At 33.1% G+C, this 17,957-nt stretch overlaps 1 protein-coding gene across 7 annotated transcripts in view; it reads left to right on the top strand.

Annotated features, from left to right (window-relative positions):
- LOC142358020 (uncharacterized) overlaps positions 1-17,957 on the top strand; it is a 137,792-nt gene that overhangs the window by 71,651 nt on the left and 48,184 nt on the right. Inside the window, exon 2 of one of the 7 annotated variants that reach the window (XM_075409510.1) lies at positions 9,606-10,470. The exons of 5 other annotated variants lie outside the window; for them this stretch is intronic. The gene's annotated coding sequence lies outside the window, so the exon portion shown is untranslated. Of the gene's footprint in view, positions 1-9,605; positions 10,471-14,657; positions 15,337-17,957 lie in introns of those variants that run through there. One more of the 7 variants, XM_075409530.1, reaches the window with a different exon arrangement.

The raw sequence follows: 17,957 nt of genomic DNA, 5'->3' as shown, positions 1-17,957 counted from the left end.
TTTTACCTTAACAGAGGTTTACCTTAACTGCGTTAAGGTAACTTTACCTGAACTTTTTTTAGTGTGTAACACCGCAAATTTAGTGAACTGTTAACTTTAGGTTTTCAGATTTATAATAGCTTGTACTGTTTTGAACATGATATCAAAAATTTCGAATTTTTTTGCACAAGATATCTGTCGTCGTAGTTTTTGTTTTTGCCATGTTTTTCTATTTACCGTTTATATAGTTATGAGAGAAAAATTAGGTTTTTAATTTTCATCTGTATTGAAAATTGAAATGTCTTCAAAAAAGATAAAAAAGCAAGAGAAAACAAAAAAAAAGAAGCAGGCGCAAAGAAGGGCTGCAGTTGTTGTGTGAGTTCGCTGATGCTCAACTATTTTGCTAGTTTTCATGTAACAATTAATGCGAGACACATATTATTTTGTTTTTCGAACATTTCGCTCTAATTCGAAGAAACGTATATGTTCAATTATTCTGATTTTTTTCAATTTTAAATTTGTGATGAATGTTTTGGAATCGCACAATGATTCTCAAGAGCGTATACACCTGCCGAACAATTTTTGCTATTATAGACTCGCCGGAAATATGGATCATTATTATTTTATGGGGTTTAATTCCGACGAGTACGGAATTTTGAAAAATCCTCCATATAATTTTTTTTTGAATTATTAGAAAGGTTGTCCCCGTCTTCTATAATTTCAGTTTCCTTGATACTAAGTAACTATTGTTCATATGCAGATGTAGTTCTTAGGTTTTCAGCCTCAAGTTCAGCGTATTCAGGAAACGTCCAGAAAATAATGATAGCAGATTTTGGTGGTGCTGATTTTGGGGACCTTGATTTTTAGGTTTTTTTCTATTTTTTTGTCTAATTTTTTTTGTAAAAGTTTTTTATAGTCCAATCTCCAATCGTTGTCCAATCTAGGTCTAGTTTTTTAGTCTATAAAAATTCTTTGAATTGTTTGTCAGTACTTGTCCTGCTATTTTTTTATTTGGTCACCGGGAATTTTGTACGACCATATGACGTCACAAATCTGCTTTTTGTTCATTCGTTCGTGCAATTTCAACTGAAGTGCGTGTGTGACGTCGTCTTCTAATCTTAGAGGAGCGAATTTTTTGTTCATTCGCTTGATCACGTTTTTGGTCACACGTGACTTACCTTACTCTCAAAAACGACTTTCTCTCTGTGAAATTGACTTTTTTTACTTTAATTGAAAGAGATGAGGTCAAGTGAGTGTTATCACTCTAATTGAGGTTTATTTGAGAACTGCTAAAAGAAGCAGCAGTAAATTGAACGGATTCTTAATCAAAATATAAAATCTCAGTTTTTTAGAAAAAGAAATTTTTTTAGTCTGTTTCTTGTACTATCTTTTTGAGACTGCAGATCTGCAAACCTGTTCCAGCTTTTTTTGGCAATATGCCTGCTACGTTTTGTTTTAATTTTAATTTTAAAACCTCATAAGTGATCAATTTAGTTAATTTAATTCAAATTGAAGCCTTAATATTTGGTTGATATGGCCTTGGCTAGTAATTTGCCTTATATTAAAAAATTACTTCACTAAATTAACCTTTAACTATTTTCCTTTTTTGACGTGTAAGCGTAAAATTTGACTTCTATAGACTTTTGTTTCTATTAGACTGCTAATCAAAATGACACACACAAGTGGACTACAGAGGAATCAAAGTTAAGAGGAGTTGAAAATGCAAACTTTATGCTTGCACAGAAATCTACAAGAAGTGATGGTTTCCTGATTTGAGATATTTCATTCAGAACTAAGTTATGCTGATGTTGTTTTCAAATTTTTTTAATTCTTCTTTTCAATATTGGGAGTCAGTTCGTGCCTTAGGATATTTTTTTATTTTATGAAATTAGGTTTCTGTCTTTTGTATCACATATTTCGTCCCATCTGAGATTTTGTAATCAAATCAACTTTAGGAAAAACTTGGGGATGTTGGTAACACGTTTAGCGTAATTCACTAAGGACATTAGCCAATTTTTTTGTGTTTCAAAATTTTAAGATAAGGTTTTCACGCAATTGCGTGGAAAAATAGTATATAATATCGAAGTGCTTACGCGCAAGAAGCCAGAAAAACGAGTTAAAGGAGGATGGAAATTGTTTGTTTTTGAATAGTTTTTTTTTCATTTTTTGCACTTGAGGATTGTCACAGATAGCCCTTTGGATACGGTTTCTGTCAAATTAAGCCAGAGAAATAAATTACATGACAATATTTTGTTCTAAAGAGTATATAGGTATTCCAAGAAAAAGGAGGAGTTTTTAGGAAATATTTTGCTTCTTTTCTAACCTTGTAGATTCTGATTTTTCAAAAGTTTTCTCTGTTTTTTTATCAGAAAACATTGAAATACAAAAACAACTGAATAGCTGAAATAGGTACTAAGAGGGATAGAAAGAACAAAGAGGGAGAAAAAGTTGTTTTTTTTTTCAAACAAATTATGAAGTTTTGAAGCAAAATCAAAATTGAATAATCCAATATAAATTTCATCATCATAATTTGATAACATTTTCATAACAAATATATTATTCAATTTACTTTAGTACTCCGGCATTTTAAATGTTTTTCCTTTACTTGTGCTCTACTTAATTTTTTAGATAGACATCTTTTTCTCTCCTCAGAAAAAATCGTTGGTTTTCAAATAAAATTTGGAAGCAGTTTTTTCTACAGAATGACGTTTCTTTTCTTTAGTGTAAGTAAACGAAAAATGAAAGGTTTTGTTTATTCAAATTTTCTGCAATTTTTTGAATGTAATTTTCCGGCTACATAGTTTGCGTAATTTTCAAACACTTCGAGTTTGATGACAGGAAGTTATCGCGTATATAGGTATTATTTGCATTTAAAGGAGGCTCACAATTTTGAAATATAATGGTCAGTCAAATTTTTGTGAGAAACTTTTTGTTGTTCCGACCAATGTTTGGTGTGTTAAATGGGTATTTTGCTGGGTCAATTTTGGATGATCCATATATTCAATGCAGAGGTTTGTGAGTAGCATCCTTAGAAAGGCCGTTCGGCGTCAAATATATAATTGAAAAGATTTTTTTTCAATTTCCTTTTTCCATGGAGGAATCGATGTTTAAATTTTCGTAAACAGTTGACTGACTTTCGTTGTTTGTGCTCAGAGTTTCCAAAATCTTACGCAACTTTTTTGCCAATTTTGGTGAAAAAATTGTTAAAATTGTTAACGATGGTATTCTTAGTTTTACCTCTAAAGATAGAAGCGTGTAGTTGCACTGTTTGATCCTCTGTTTTCTATTATTTTCTTTATTTATTGTTATTTTTAGTCGTATGAAAATTTCAGCAGATTTGCAGGTGTTAGGGTCCTTCTATGGATGAAATGACAAACATATTTACTGATTTCAGTTGATAGCAAAGTTTTTCATGACATTGAAATCAAAAGTCTTAAACAAATGTAGACGTATTTATTAAATTTGCGTTTGCTGTTCTTTTTTTGTCTATTTGTTACCTAGTCTATTTAGTGTCAGTTCGCATATCATATTATTGATGTTGAATAGAAGGCACTGTTGGAAATATCCATTTTTAGTGCATTGAGCATTGTTTTAACGGCTTCGACATCTGTTTTTCATAAAAGTTAATTTCAAATTTTGGTTTTTGACCGTATTTGTCGTTTTTTCTGTAGACCTAATATTCCGACATATTCTGAAAGATGAGAGATATTTCAGTGTTTTTTGGGGAACAAAAGAGAACCGTTTAATCTGTTCAACTGATAGCTAATGTTTTTATTGCTTTGAAAATAATTCTTTTCGAAATATACAATTTTTTTTTACTTTTGCCCTTTTTATTTTTTGTCTACCTGTTACCCTGTCTCATTATACCGAGGTCACATATCATATCATTGGTTATCTTTGGAGAAATAAATGATCCTATTTATCGGTTTCAGTTGATAGCCAATGCTTTTATCAATTTGAAATTGTTATCGAATCATACAAATTTTTTACTTAACTGTGCTCTCTTCTTGTTCATTTTGTCTACATGTTACCTAGTCTCATTAATTAGACGTGACATATCACATTTTTGTTGCTCAAATAAGGTGCAATTGATTACACCTCAACTTTTACGGAAAGGATTATGATTTTAACGGCTCCATTTTCTTGCAATAATTAATTTTTGTCTATAATTATCCTTTGCTTTGTAGACGCACGACATATTCTGAATAATTAAAGGTCCCAATGTCTTCATATGTGGTTAAGAGTTAAGATTAAATATTTTAACGATTTCAGTTGGTGTTTAACGGTCTTCTTTATTTGAAGTTAATTCTATGCAAAATATATAAACGTATTTTTTTTAACTTTGCTGGTTTTCTTGTTACCGAGTCTCATCAAGGATTGGTCCCATGTTTTTTCTATGAAGTACAAATTAATGTTTTCCTTGTTTATGTTATGAAATAAAAAAGAGTTTGTTTAGTCTAAGTTTTATTTGACGCTATTTTGACTTTGTTATGAAGATCTTGTTTTTTCAAAAAAATACATTGTTTTGGTTGTTAATAATGTTTTTTGTTGTTATTTCATTTTGTTCTTTGTCTTGTCTCGTAGTCTTAATAATTACAAGTCTCATCGGCCCTCTATTGTGGCAGTATTTACTCTACTAAATGATTTGTAGGCAATTTGTTTATTCACACACCAATTTGGAAGCAATCTGTTTACACAGCAATTGTTTTTGATCAATTAGAATATTTGAAAGTTTTCTATCTCTTCATCATTTGGTAGCCAATTAAGCCAAAATTGTGTATGAAGGGGGTCAGAACCTTATGTGCGGAGGAACATTACCGAGCCTCCTTGATCATATACTTTGGTTGATGTTTGTTAGTACCTTTGTGTTATTTGTGTATTGTACAAGTTGATTAATTAGAATCGTTGGGCCTACTAAAAATTAGGTAAAAGTAGGGAGACAGTTATTAAAGTTTACGCATGTCATGTTGGATTTGAACACAGGCTGAATTGTTTTACTATGTGCTAATAGAAATGAAGTAAGAGTAATATCGAGTTCTTTAAACTATATTTTTTGTGTATTGTGTATTTGTGTATTGTACAAGTTGATTAATTAGAATCGTTAGGCCTACTAAAAATTAGGTAAAAGTAGGGAGACGGTTATTAAAGTTTACGGGTGTCATGTTGGATTTGAACTCAAGCTGAATTATTTTATTACGTGCTAATAGAAATGAACAAGGAGGCTCGGTAATGTGCGTACGCACATAAGGTTCCGACCCCGCTCATCCACATTCTTGACTTAATTGGCTGCCAAATGATGGAGATAGAAAAATTTCAAAAACCTACATATCGTTCTATAAACAGCCAATGAAATACAATAATGCCACCCTAGAGGGCCGATGAACGTTGTTGGTAATATGACAACTAGAAAAGACAGTAGAAAATATCAAACAACAAACATTTTTTACGACCAAATTTCGATTTCTATAACAAAGGAAATCATAACAAAATCAAACCCGCATCAGATAAAATCTAAACGAAACAATTTAACTTATACATCACTAGAAAAATATGGAACCTGTCCTCAGTGCGACTGGTTAATAGGTCGACAAAAAAGAGCAAAGAGGTGCAAAGTGCAAAATCACGTTTCTAATTTTGAAAAGAAATATTTTCACTGAAATCCCTAAAATGTTCGTTTATCTCCATGGGAAGCAATTGAGACATGTCATTATCCAATGTTTATTTGCACGAATTTTCAAAAACCAAAGGGATCTACGATTATTGTTAGAAATTCAAAAGAAAACAAAAATCCTATAAAAAGTACAAATCCAAAAAATCTCAAATATTTTTTATGAAAATCTCACTTACTTTATGAAATCTCGTGGTAACAGCAGTAACAAAGCCGAGAAAAAAGTTTTCTAAGCTAAAACCATTATAGAGATTAAATTATAATTCACAGGAAACGGGTTGGGCCCTGTGTTTACAGAGACTGAGCTACAAGTCGACCGAAAAATTAATTAAAAATGACGAAGCTCAAAAACCCAATTATGTCTTTGAAAAAACTTCAAAAGTCACAACAGACTTCAAAAAGAATTCAAAAACAGCAGTGGATTAAATTGCAATATCTCAGGAAGCCAATTAGGCCTGTTAATTATGAGACTAAGTCACGACCCCTCAAAGTAATATCAAATATACAAAGAAACAAACCTTTCAGACAAATTTACAAGATCACACTGTTCAATGCACTATAATTATATGATGTTACCTGCAAGAACTGTATATTCTTACTTTATCCTCAATTTAACTTCCGAAAGTCTTCCTTCTAAGAAGATGACGTAGACATGACAACAAAAAGATACCCAGAAACTGAACAGTATAATAACCTCAAAAAATTTTTCTGAAATTAATTGTCGAAGCAATCAGTCACAACGTATAACCAAGTGCGAAACGTTTAAAACATTGTTTAAATTGACAAAAATAATTGAGACTACTAATTAGTGAGATTGAGTCACATGGTAACGGAAATGAAAGCAAAAATGATGCAGTTAGTAATTTTTTTTAATTTCAGTTTGGAAGTCATTAAAACAAACAGAAGTGAAAAAAACTCTCTGACTATTAGCAGCTATACATCCTGGGGAAGCAATTGAGACCTACGGTTATTAGGTATATGGCGTATAACAACAAAAAGAAAGAAACAAAGGCAAAAACAAAAAAATCCATAAAATTTTGCGATATAACTGTGTCTCAGAACCAAAAACATAAACTATATAACAAAAACAAATAAATATTCATATACGCGTGTTTCCATCGCTGTGCAATTTCCCTACTATGTTTCTCTTCAGTTGCGTTTGTCAATAATGCGATAATACGAAATGGAAACAAACTGAACTCATAAAATATGCAGTAATACTCAAAAAATTGAAAAGGCCGGTAACAAAAGAAAGAGATCATTAGTGGAACATAAAACCGTTAGTGACATTATTTTAAAACCCACAAGAAAGTGGATTTTGCTTGTTTTTACTGAAACTCCGCGCGAACTTGAGAGACAAAAGATGAAATAGAGGCAAATTTCAAAATTTTATCAATGTTTTCTTAAAACAAATACATTCAAAGCCATAACAGACATTAGATAACAACTGAATAAAGTGTCAAGGTTCATTTATACCTCCTGAACAATAACTGGATCTTTAACTGTGGACAATAAATTATTCGGCTTAAGGATTGGGCAAAAAAAGTGAGAAAAAAGGGCATAAAATTTTTTTTACGAAATCTATTGGTCAGAGTCACAGAAACCACGCGCTTAACTCTGAAACCGTAATAGAATCTCGTTGGGCCTGGTGTTTTAAATCTGCCATTAATTGAGCCCTGACTTGAAATTCTTGTAAAAAAAGTGTACATAAAAATCATTTACATAGCGGAAATATTTTGAACAAAAAAGTCGCGCGCCATTAAAATCTAAAAAGAATTTTTATCGTAAGGAACCATGGCGAGATCAAGATCAGCCCAGATATTGCTGTCTGTCTAACAAATACTTATTTGTTCAAATGGTTGCAAAATAGATTAATTTTTTTAAACAAAGTCTTCAGTTTGTCAAAAGTAAAAATGCATTTTGTACATTTAATAAGTTTAAATATGCAAAAAACTAACAAAATTATAACTCTAGAGGACTCTCAAAGCCAGTGGGCGTACAAATAGCTCGATTGTCAGCTTAGAAAGAATATGGCCGCATTTTTAAGGTGTTTAGTTCCAGCAAATTTAAAGCAAGTCGGCTGAAAACGCAAATTTCGTCCCAATTTTGGTCCCGAGAAAAGTAGAATTTTGAAAAATTTAGCATAAATTCTAGTCTACAAACTTGAACCGAACTATTCAACAACCCTCCTTTATCTTTAGAGATAAAATTAATCACCTTACAGTTAAAAATTTTAACAAAATTTAGCAAAAGTGACGAAAATTAGGTCAAAATTACCGAAAAAGTGAATAAAAACGGCTAAAATACGTCTAATATTCACAAAACTTTGAACCTCGATAACTCCCTAGCAAAAATGAAAATTAAAAAAATCTTTTTAATTCCATATTCTACGCTGGACAAGCTTTCTAATGATACCAGTGTCAACTCTCTACGATGATTATATCGATCGGACAAAATTGTCTGAACAAAAAAAAACCCATTTGAGTATATAGTTCCTCCCCCACTAAACTGGGTCGGAACAAGTAAGAGTAATATCGAGTTCTTTAAGCTATATTTTTTGTCGGAGGGGAACATAATTTTAATTTCTATTGTAATTTATGGTTCAGAAAGGAAGAATTTTTTTTACCGTAGCAGAAAATTCGTAAAGTTTTGAATTGCCAACGAAGGGGGCAAAGATAGCCCAATACTGTCCCAAGAGGTACAAACACTTCGCGGGTGATCTACCCTGAGTTATTTTTGACTCTGTGTAATGGCGGTGGTGCTATCGGAGATCCGCTGTTCAGCTTGCGCCATTGACACCAGCGTTTATAATTCTCGATAAAACTTGCCATGATAATTCCTTTTGGCAGGATATACCTGGGCTGACTTGGCCCAGATTTGCGTTACAAATCTTCTTTGCTACCGTGAAATGTCAATAATTGCTGAGTCATAAACCACCATAGAAACTAACATTATGTTTAAGCGTACTCAATGTTGTCGTTCTGTATTATTTACATGTACCTCTGGCACACATTTTTATATCTTGAAGAAAAAGTCCGAATAAAGATTTTGATGATTTGTTTGGTAGAAAGCGAGCTATCATATCTGTTGCGGTACTTCTGTGTTCCATTTTTTCCTTTTCAAAGCAGATTTTAGCCGCAGAAATTTTTATTTGATATAGTTTGTATAAATTTGATTGAAAAAGATGAGAGCAAATTTGAGAAAGTCGATGGTACAATAATAGCAAGTGACTACTTTCACTGAAGAAACGTATAAATGTAGCACTTTTCGATTTGGAGGCAAATTTTTGATCATGGGCTGGAACAAGGCAAGAAGACGCACGCATGCTGCTAAGAAGAGGCTGTCTGATTTCTGTTCTGAAAACAAAGTATACTTTGTAGCACGTTAATTTTTCATGCAACGAAAAATCGAATCAATTTTTGTATCTAAAGTATTGTAACCCATTTTCTCAAGTTGCTCATTCCTTTTTTGCTTTATAATGGACAGGTTTTATTTGATGGAGCAACAGCAATGAAAACCCTTAATACAGTTTGGTTTTATTGTCTCAGGTAATTTGATTTTTATTAAAAATCAAGTGCGTTGCTGAATTTTGCATCCTTTTGCTTCCAAAGGATCTTTGAACGTGCTGATTGTTATGAGATGAATAGACAAAAAATCTATATTTTCTATATACTGATTTTTGTGCGACCGAGAAGGCGAAAAATTACGTGAAAAGAAAAGAAGAATGAGGAAGGAAAGGGGGAGGGGAAATTTGAAGTGTTGTGAGGGGAGGGGGTTTTTGTTGGTTGGGACAGTTAGAGGGGGTGTAAATCTGAATAATTGATGGCTGGAGTGACAATATCTTGAGGCATCAATTTTGAAATTTAACTCGCTCCCAGCCATGGAAGCCACAAAGCCGCACAAAGTGTTACGCAGATAGACAGCCCTCTGTGACATAATTGTGCTTCTTCTGTTTAAGGTATTCTGTCTTAGCTGCCGCCCAATTCCTGTTTCCTAACCCCAAATCTCTCTCACTCTATATATCTCTCCTTTCTGTGTTTGCCCAGCATAGCTATCCCATTCTTTCTTTGTTTTTGGGTATATCTTTTTTGCAAAACCGATTCGTGTGACTAGCAATTCTGTCTATCATTTTTCCTATCTAACATGTACCTATCTGTTGGTTTATATACCAGCCTGTATCCGATGTTGTTTATGATGAATGGTGGGTTGAAGTAGCTGTATGTGTACGCTATAAGTTTTGTTGTGTCTTTATTTGTACCAATTCCATCATCATCACTTCACTTACCTTTCTCGCCTTTCTGTCTATATTGTGCTTTTACTCTTATGCTTAATTGGTACACGATGGCTCCGTTTTTATCTCTCAAATTTGCTGGAGAGATTCTTGTTAGGAGAGCACTTACAGCTATCCCTCTTGTGGCGCTGTCACTCGTCATTAACGTCCCGTCAACGTAGACCATCCGCCTCACCGCTTAACCCCCGAAGCCATCCCCACCCCTCACAACCATAATCATCCTGCGCCCCATCCTAATCATCTTAATGATCCGCCGCTTCTTCTGTCTTATTTTCAATTTCAGTCAAATCATTTTGGCTAAAATTTCCCTTCACTCGAGAATAACGAACGCAATCAATCCCTGTTATTTGATTCTTTTCTTTCAAATCCAATTCTGTCACGGAATTTGAGGCAGTATAAAAGGAAAGTTGTCAAGTTACTCAAAATTTGCTCAGTACAATTGAATCTAGATCCTTTTGCTTACATTTTATCATTATCGACCAATCAAAAGCAATAGACTTTCTTGGCAAGCTTATCGTCGGACGGTTTACTGGTGAGTGATATATGATAAAGTGTTTTAGTTTTTGTAACATTTCCGAGGGAAAAACAGTTTGTATACATTTGCAGAGAAGTTATGAACGTATTAGAGTCTGTAAAATATTCGAGCAATATTTTATTTTGTTTTCTAAGATCGTTCACAATTTGCATGAACATTCACCTAAATTTCTGTACAATTCTGCAGTTTACACACAATTTTGCTAGACGCAGTGTAAAGCAACTGTTCTTCATCCGTAACATTTCAATGCATAAAAATCTTCAGTAAGCTTTTTGGCCATAAGAATATTTTAAGTTGTTCTGGTGTTGTTTTCTATAGATCAGTATTTTTCATTTTCGTTGCGTGTTGATAGACAGTGTTTAGGTAATTTAAAAAGAATTCTGTGTCTGCTATATGACAAGGTACGCATGTTTTAGCCTTAATTTTAGAGTTGTTGTCAGCTGTAGCAGGAAGCAGTTAATTTTGAAAAAAAAAAAAACTATAAAGTGAATGATCTGAAGTTAACGAAATCTATTTTTCGTTTTCAACTTTCTGATCCTTTTGTCCTTGTAATCTTCTCAAGGGTTCGAAACGATTTCTCAGAGAAGTCTTATTTTTGTAATATAGCAGAAGAAAGGTTGATTTTCGGGTAGTTGAACAGATAAAGAAGAAAATTGATATTAATGTGTTAATTGTTTCGTACTTTTATATATTTTTTTCTCTCTCGCTTTCTTTTTCTCTCTCTTTCTCTTTCTCTCTTTCTCTATCTTCCCTCTCTTCTCTTTCTCTGTCTGTCCGCAGTTCAGACGGTCAAAACAGTGGTTGGCATTTTGTTGTATAATCATTTTTTGTTATCATTTTGCTCTCTGTAACTCAAGGAAAATTTTTACTAAAATTTTGGCGCATTTTAAAATTATTTTGGAGTAGCTACTGACGTTTTTCTGCAAAGTTTTACTGTTTTAAACAATCCTCAGAAGCATTATTTTTTGTCTGTGGCCGTATCCTTTCTTTTTTAATTTTATAATTTTTGGCTTCTTCTGAGGATGACAATTCGCCTTCATTTACTTCTGGAAACAATTGGAAATAGATAGTTGAGTTATGGAATTTTCTTTAGGGGGTTTGTTATTTAACGTTTTATTTGGTTTTTAACGCAATATTTAACGCAATTTTGCTATAAATCTCGTGCTTTCGAAATGGGATATCAAGTAAAATCCAAAGGACTTAAAGTTGGGATTGATGTCCAAAATGTTTTGTAGTATTCCATAAGTATAAAATCAAATGAAGACGAAGGAATCGCATGATTTTCAACTTAAGACCCCAGCTTTAAAAATTTTGGAGCAAAAAATTTGAGAATGTTGAAAAATCAGTTTTTACTTGAATTAGATTGCACCTTAAGGAAGATCTTTTGGTTTCAATAATTTATTTTTCATTACAAAGTGGTAATGACAACAATAAGAGAAAATAAAACTTTTTTCTATTTTTTGAAAAGGGTTCCTGAATTTTTGCTTTGTTTGTGGGATAAATGTGAAAACTTATTTACTTTGACGTGTGAAAAAAAAGAGGTCGACAACAAAATGTATTCTGAAAAAAAATGATTACAAAAATTCGAACAAATCGTTTTTTGATGCCAGTTAATGAAGATGAAGCTGTTTACGCGCTTTCGCTAGCTTTCGAGTGCAAAGAGTTTTTCTGATTTAGAAACTCCCACTGAGGAAAAATTCTGGAACTAAGTTCAAAGAAATCTGAGTGCATAAAAAATAGAATGAGAACAGATTTTTTTTGGAAAAAAATGAAACAGAGGCCTTTGAAAGCAGCGATTTTGCCGCTTTAATGAGTGTTTAATTACAATTACAATAGGTCGGACTAGTTCCTCCTCGCAACTTTTTGCAATCATTGAATAGCAGAAAAAAAACATTGGAGAAACCGAAATTTAAAAGAGCATTGAGACCGATGTCAAGCTTCAATTTGAAGCAACCAATATTAAAATCTTCAATTGCAATTTCGAAGCAGCACGCCAATATCAAGCAAAGAGAACGACCGCTGCTCCAGTGGTTTCTAAACGACAATCGTACAACGGATCTTAAATCACTCTGTGGAAGAAAGTTGGGCTAGAATTAAAAAAAGAAACGGCGAAGAAAGTGCTCATATAGTTCAAAAATCTAATTAAATCACTTTTTTTTGTTGTTCTTACAAATTTCTTTCTTTATTGCGACGTCCTTCCTGATTGCAACTTTTGCAGCAATTATTTAATTGTTTTTTCTTTCTTATGGATTTCCTGTGCCACGCAAAATCTCACATGAGCTGTCTGGTGCTTATTTAAACTATTTTTGCGTTTCAATTTTGTTTTTCTAGCTCTGTTAGAAACGGTTAAAACAGTTGGTGGTATTTCGTTGTATAATCATTTTTTGTTATCATTTTGCTCTCTGTATCAAGGAAAATTTTTACTAAAATTTTGGCGCATTTTAAAATTCTTTTGGAGTAGCTACTGACGTTTTTCTGCAAAGTTTTACTGTTTTAAACAGTCCTCAGCAGCATTTTTTTGTCTGTGGCCGTATCCTTTCTTTTTTAATTTTTTAATTTTTGGCTTCTTCTGAGGATGACAATTCGCCTTCATTTACTTCTGGAAACAATTGCAATTAGTGAGTTGAGTAATGGAATTTTATTTAGAGGGTTTGTTATTTAACGTTTTATTTGGTTTTTAACGCAATTTTGCTACAAATCTCGTGCTTTCGAAATGGGATATCAAGTAAAACCCAAAGGACTTAAAGTTTGGATTGATGTCCAAAATGTTTTGTAGTATTCCATAAGTATAAAATCAATTGAAGACGAAGGAATCGCATGATTTTCAACTTAAGACCCCAGCTTTAAAAATTTTGGATTAAAAATTTTGAGAATGTTGAAAAATCAGTTTTTACTTGAATTAGATTGCACCTTAAGGAAGATCTTTCGGTTTCAATAATTTTTTTTCATTACAAAGTGGTAATGACAACAATAAGAGAAAATAAATCTTTTTCTCATTTTTTGAAAAGTGTTCCTGAACTTTTGCTTTGTTTGTTGGATAAATGTGAAAACTTATTTACTTTGACGTGTGAAAAAAAGAGGTCGACAACAAAATGTATTCTGAAAAAATTAAAAGAATACAAAAATTCGAACAAATCGTTTTTTGATGCCAGTTAATGAAGATGAATCTGTTTACGCGCTTTCGCTAGCTTTCGAGTGCAAAGAGTTTTTCTGATTTAGAAACTCCCACTGAGGAAAAATTCTGGAACTAAGTTCAAAGAAATCTGAGTGCATAAAAAATAGAATGAGAACAGATTTTTTTTGGAAAAAAAATGAAACAGAGGCCTTTGAAAGCAGCGATTTTGCCACTTTAATGAGTGTTTAATTACAATTACAATAGGTCGGACTAGTTCCTCCTCGCAACTTTTTGCAATCATTGAATAGCAGAAAAAAACATTGGAGAAACCGAAATTTAAAAGAGCATTGAGACCGATGTCAAGCTTCAATTTGAAGCAAACAATATTAAAATCTTCAATTGCAATTTCGAAGCAGCACGCCAATATCAAGCAAAGAGAACCACCGCTGCTCCAATGGGTTCTAAACGACAATCGTACAACGGATCTTAAATCACCCTGTGGAAGAAAGTTGGGCTCGAATTAAAAAAAGAAACGGCGAAGAAAGTGCTCATATAGTTCAAAAAATCTAATTGAATCACTGTTTTTTGTTGTTCTTACAAATTACATTGTTTATTGCGACGTCCTTCCTGATTGCAACTTTTGCAGGAATTATTTAATTGTTTTTTCTTTCTTATGGACTTCCTGGTCCACGCAAAATCTCACATGAGCTGTCTGGTGCTTATTTAAGCTATTTTTGCGTTTCAATATTGTTTTTCTACCTCTGCATGTTAAGCCCTCATGAACTTGAAAAGTTTAACAGGTCAAATTGTTCTCAATCATATGTTTTACCATTGTTTTTGAAAAGTTCAGTTGGTCACTTTGTTTTTGACTTTGGTAATCATTTTGATTTTTGACTGTAGCAGATCTATTTTTTTTATTTCTCTACCAATGCAGTTTTTGATACAGTGAAAAGGCCAAGCTTTTCAAACCTTTGCCTACTGCTTCCGTAGACAACCGTTGGCTTGCAAGACTTCTTATACCTGAAAAAGTGATCAAGAATTCGAGAAACTTATCCTAATATTCATGCTTTTTGCTTATAGGCTTTTTTTTGCAAACCATGGTTGCAAAACTTCAGCTTAATCTGCATTTTTCCCCACTCATAAAGATGAACGCAAAATTTCTGGAGTGAATTTATTGTTTACATGCAAACATTGTAAATCTATCTACAGGCGGTAGAGTGGTTTGTTTTCAGGCTTAAAAGTGGTCGAAATGGATTTGGGGTGGGATTTTGGTTAGCTTGAAAAAAGGAGAAGACAACATTGTAAAGTAAATGAGACTACTAGCGGGTAAGTATGGTTTTAAGAGGGTGCAAGTATGGGGGTGGTGAAAAATGTGATCAATCTATCCACCTATAAGAGCAGGACAGGGTAAGAGACGAGGGCGAGAGAGAGTAAATTGAAAAAGATTAAATTGGAAGACTGGATATTAAGGAATAACATTACAAAATACAGGAGAGATATATAGAGAGGAAAAAGAAATAGAAAGAAAGAAGAATGGTGAGCCAATTTTCTTTTACCTTTTACTGTTTTTACTTACTTTCTTATTGGCTTTTATGCTTCGCCCCCGTTTCTCTTTTAGCCTCTCTTCCGTATGGTATAATACTCTGACTGTGCGTCTTTTTGTTGTTTCTTTGTTCTGTGTTTAATGCGTTAAATTGTCTCTTCATTTTATGCGTATATTGCTTTTCGACAGTTTTCCTCAGTTGAAGGTTAGTTGACAGGTTATTACTTTTTAGTTATGCTCCACTTAACTAAATAACAAGTCATTACAATTTAACTAAACTCTGCTTTTTAATGTTTTCTTCTATAGGAACTGAACCTCTTTTGTTTGAAAATTTCCCTCGGCTGAATTCCGTGGGACGATAACTTTGTGTCCGGGCAATTAAGAAGTAGTTCCCGGATCATTGAATGGAAAAATTTCAAAAAGTGACTGGAAATTAAACGGACATTTTAGCCGAATCCGGTCATCATAACCACTCACCCACGCACTCGTCCTATAATGGTAATAATTTGGTCAAATTTGAAAGTATTATAATGAATTAAACAAATCTTTACTGGCTAATCTGAATTTTTCATCTCCGATAAAGTTTTCTTCAACTCATGAAGAACTCCAGAATCCACTTATTCATTGCAATTTTTCGGTGACGCTACTTCAGTCGTTTTTGGCTCTTTTTTTCCCAGTAAAATTCCAATGATCTCTTGCACTTTTTATGATCCAATATTGGTCATTTATTTTTTTCGGTCTTATTCTTGTTCATTCTTGCTACGTTTTGTGATTAGTTTTGAATATTTTTGACGGAAATTTCGGCCAATCCTTGTGTCATGACCTATTTTAAAGTTACTGCCACTGTTTGTACAATTGAAGTTCGGGTTCCAACGCATTATGAAGCTCAATTCAAGAGAAGTGTAAAACAGCATTGATTTTAGCTGTCTGATCGAGACACGATCGGATGAGAAAAAAAACCATAAGTTCCGAAAAAATGAAGTAGACAAGATTTATAGACGGTCAATATTGCATAGAGGTCATTCCCACTAAAATAGTTTGCTGTTTAACATAAAACTTGAATAAGTAAAATATATCGTATGACACGATGGTTGCGCTATCAATGCACCACATTTCTTCCCTCTTATGAATTAACAATGTACGTTGTTAAATGGAATCTCGAAATTGTACCATCAAATGTATTAAAGTACATGACCCTAAAGTAATAATCTATTTTTTCATCAAGTATTGTCAAATGACTGACTGACTGCAATAGCTAGAATTTTATTAAGCAAAATGAAAAGTTTTCAAGATATGACAATTGAGTTTACTAATAACATGAAGTAAAATATTTGGATCGGCACTCTTCAAAAGAATGTTCCGTCGAGTGATTGATCCTTTTGTTATATAACTGTTCACGAGTGTCATTCGTTGCAGATATTCCTGGTGTACTTGTGTCCCTCCCATGCCATATGATAGTCGACTTTAAAGAATTTATGGGGTTTGCAGCAAAATAGTTACTGAAAATTTTTTAGGCTCTGTAGAGAACGTATGTTTCATGTGAATAATGTTTGTAAAAATTTGTCGCTTTGTCGCGTTTAGAGCTCTCCTCGATGTGATTGTCCAGCCTATTTTCTGTGGACGTCGGAGTTTGCGAAACCTTATCAATCTGATTTCTTGACCTCTCATCCAAGATTTCTTAACATTGAAAAAATTTAAAGTGTTTCCTTGGCAAGTGTCTTCTGATAATCGGGTACTTTAGTTGTTGCCTTTTGTTTTGTCTCCGATTCGTCTCAGTTTCACAAATTCTTTGAAACCCACTGCACGTTATTTTTTTTTCATTTGGAAATTGGTTTTTCTCGCTTGGTTTTGTAATATACTCTCCACTTAGTGGGCATCAATGCTGAGGATCTTTTTTCAAGTTCAAATGCCTACAGGATAAGTATAACCTCTCTGGTCTTTTTCACCTTAGGGTTGTGTTAACTATGTTGTATCAATTTTTCTGATCGTTTGACCGGAGCATCCATATTTGAGTTTTTTTTGAAGTTGAAGTAGTTATCTTTATGATGGTTTATCCTAAAGGGGATAAAAGACTCCTTCCTTTGAGAATTGTGATTAGTTTTTGGATATTTTAGACTGTTATTCCGGCCAATCCTTGGTTCACGACCTATTTCATATTTACTGGCACTGTTTGTACAAATGAAGTTCGGATTCCAACGTGTTATGCAAAACATTTGAAAACAACTGTAAAACAAAGTTGATTGAGACACAATCGGATGATACAAAAGAACATGTGAAGTTGGGGGAAAACAAAGTAGACAAAATTTAAAGGCGATCAAGATTGCAGAGGGCACTCCCACTAAATTAGTACGCAGTTTAAAATAATACTGGAACAAGTAAACTATGTCATATGACATCATGGTTGGGCTATCAATGCACCACATTTCTTCCTTCTCAAGAATTAACAATAACGTACGTTGTTAAATGAAGTCTTGAAAATGTATCATCAAAGGTATTAAATTACTGCATAACCCTAAAGTAATAATCTATAATTGGATCAAGTACTGTGAACTGATTGACAACAATAGCTAGAAGTTTAGTAAAAATGAAAAGTTTTGTTTTGAAGATATGGCAATTGAGTTTACGAATACAACGAAGAAAAATAATTGAATCGGCACTGTTCAAAAGAATGTTCCGTCATGTTATTGATACTTTTTTTTCATGACTGTTTACAAGTGGCTTTCGTTCTCGTTGTTCCTGGTGTACTTGTGTCCCTCCCATTCCATATGATAGTCGACTTTAAAGAATTTGTGGGGTTTTGAAGCAATCTGGTTACTGAAAGTTTTT

The sequence above is a fragment of the Convolutriloba macropyga genome, chromosome 2, assembly GCF_964194025.1.
Source record: "Convolutriloba macropyga chromosome 2, txConMacr16.3, whole genome shotgun sequence".
NCBI classification, from domain to species: Eukaryota; Metazoa; Xenacoelomorpha; order Acoela; family Convolutidae; genus Convolutriloba; species Convolutriloba macropyga.
Note: the sequence above shows the minus strand (reverse complement) of the source record. Positions and strands in the feature narration are given on the sequence as shown.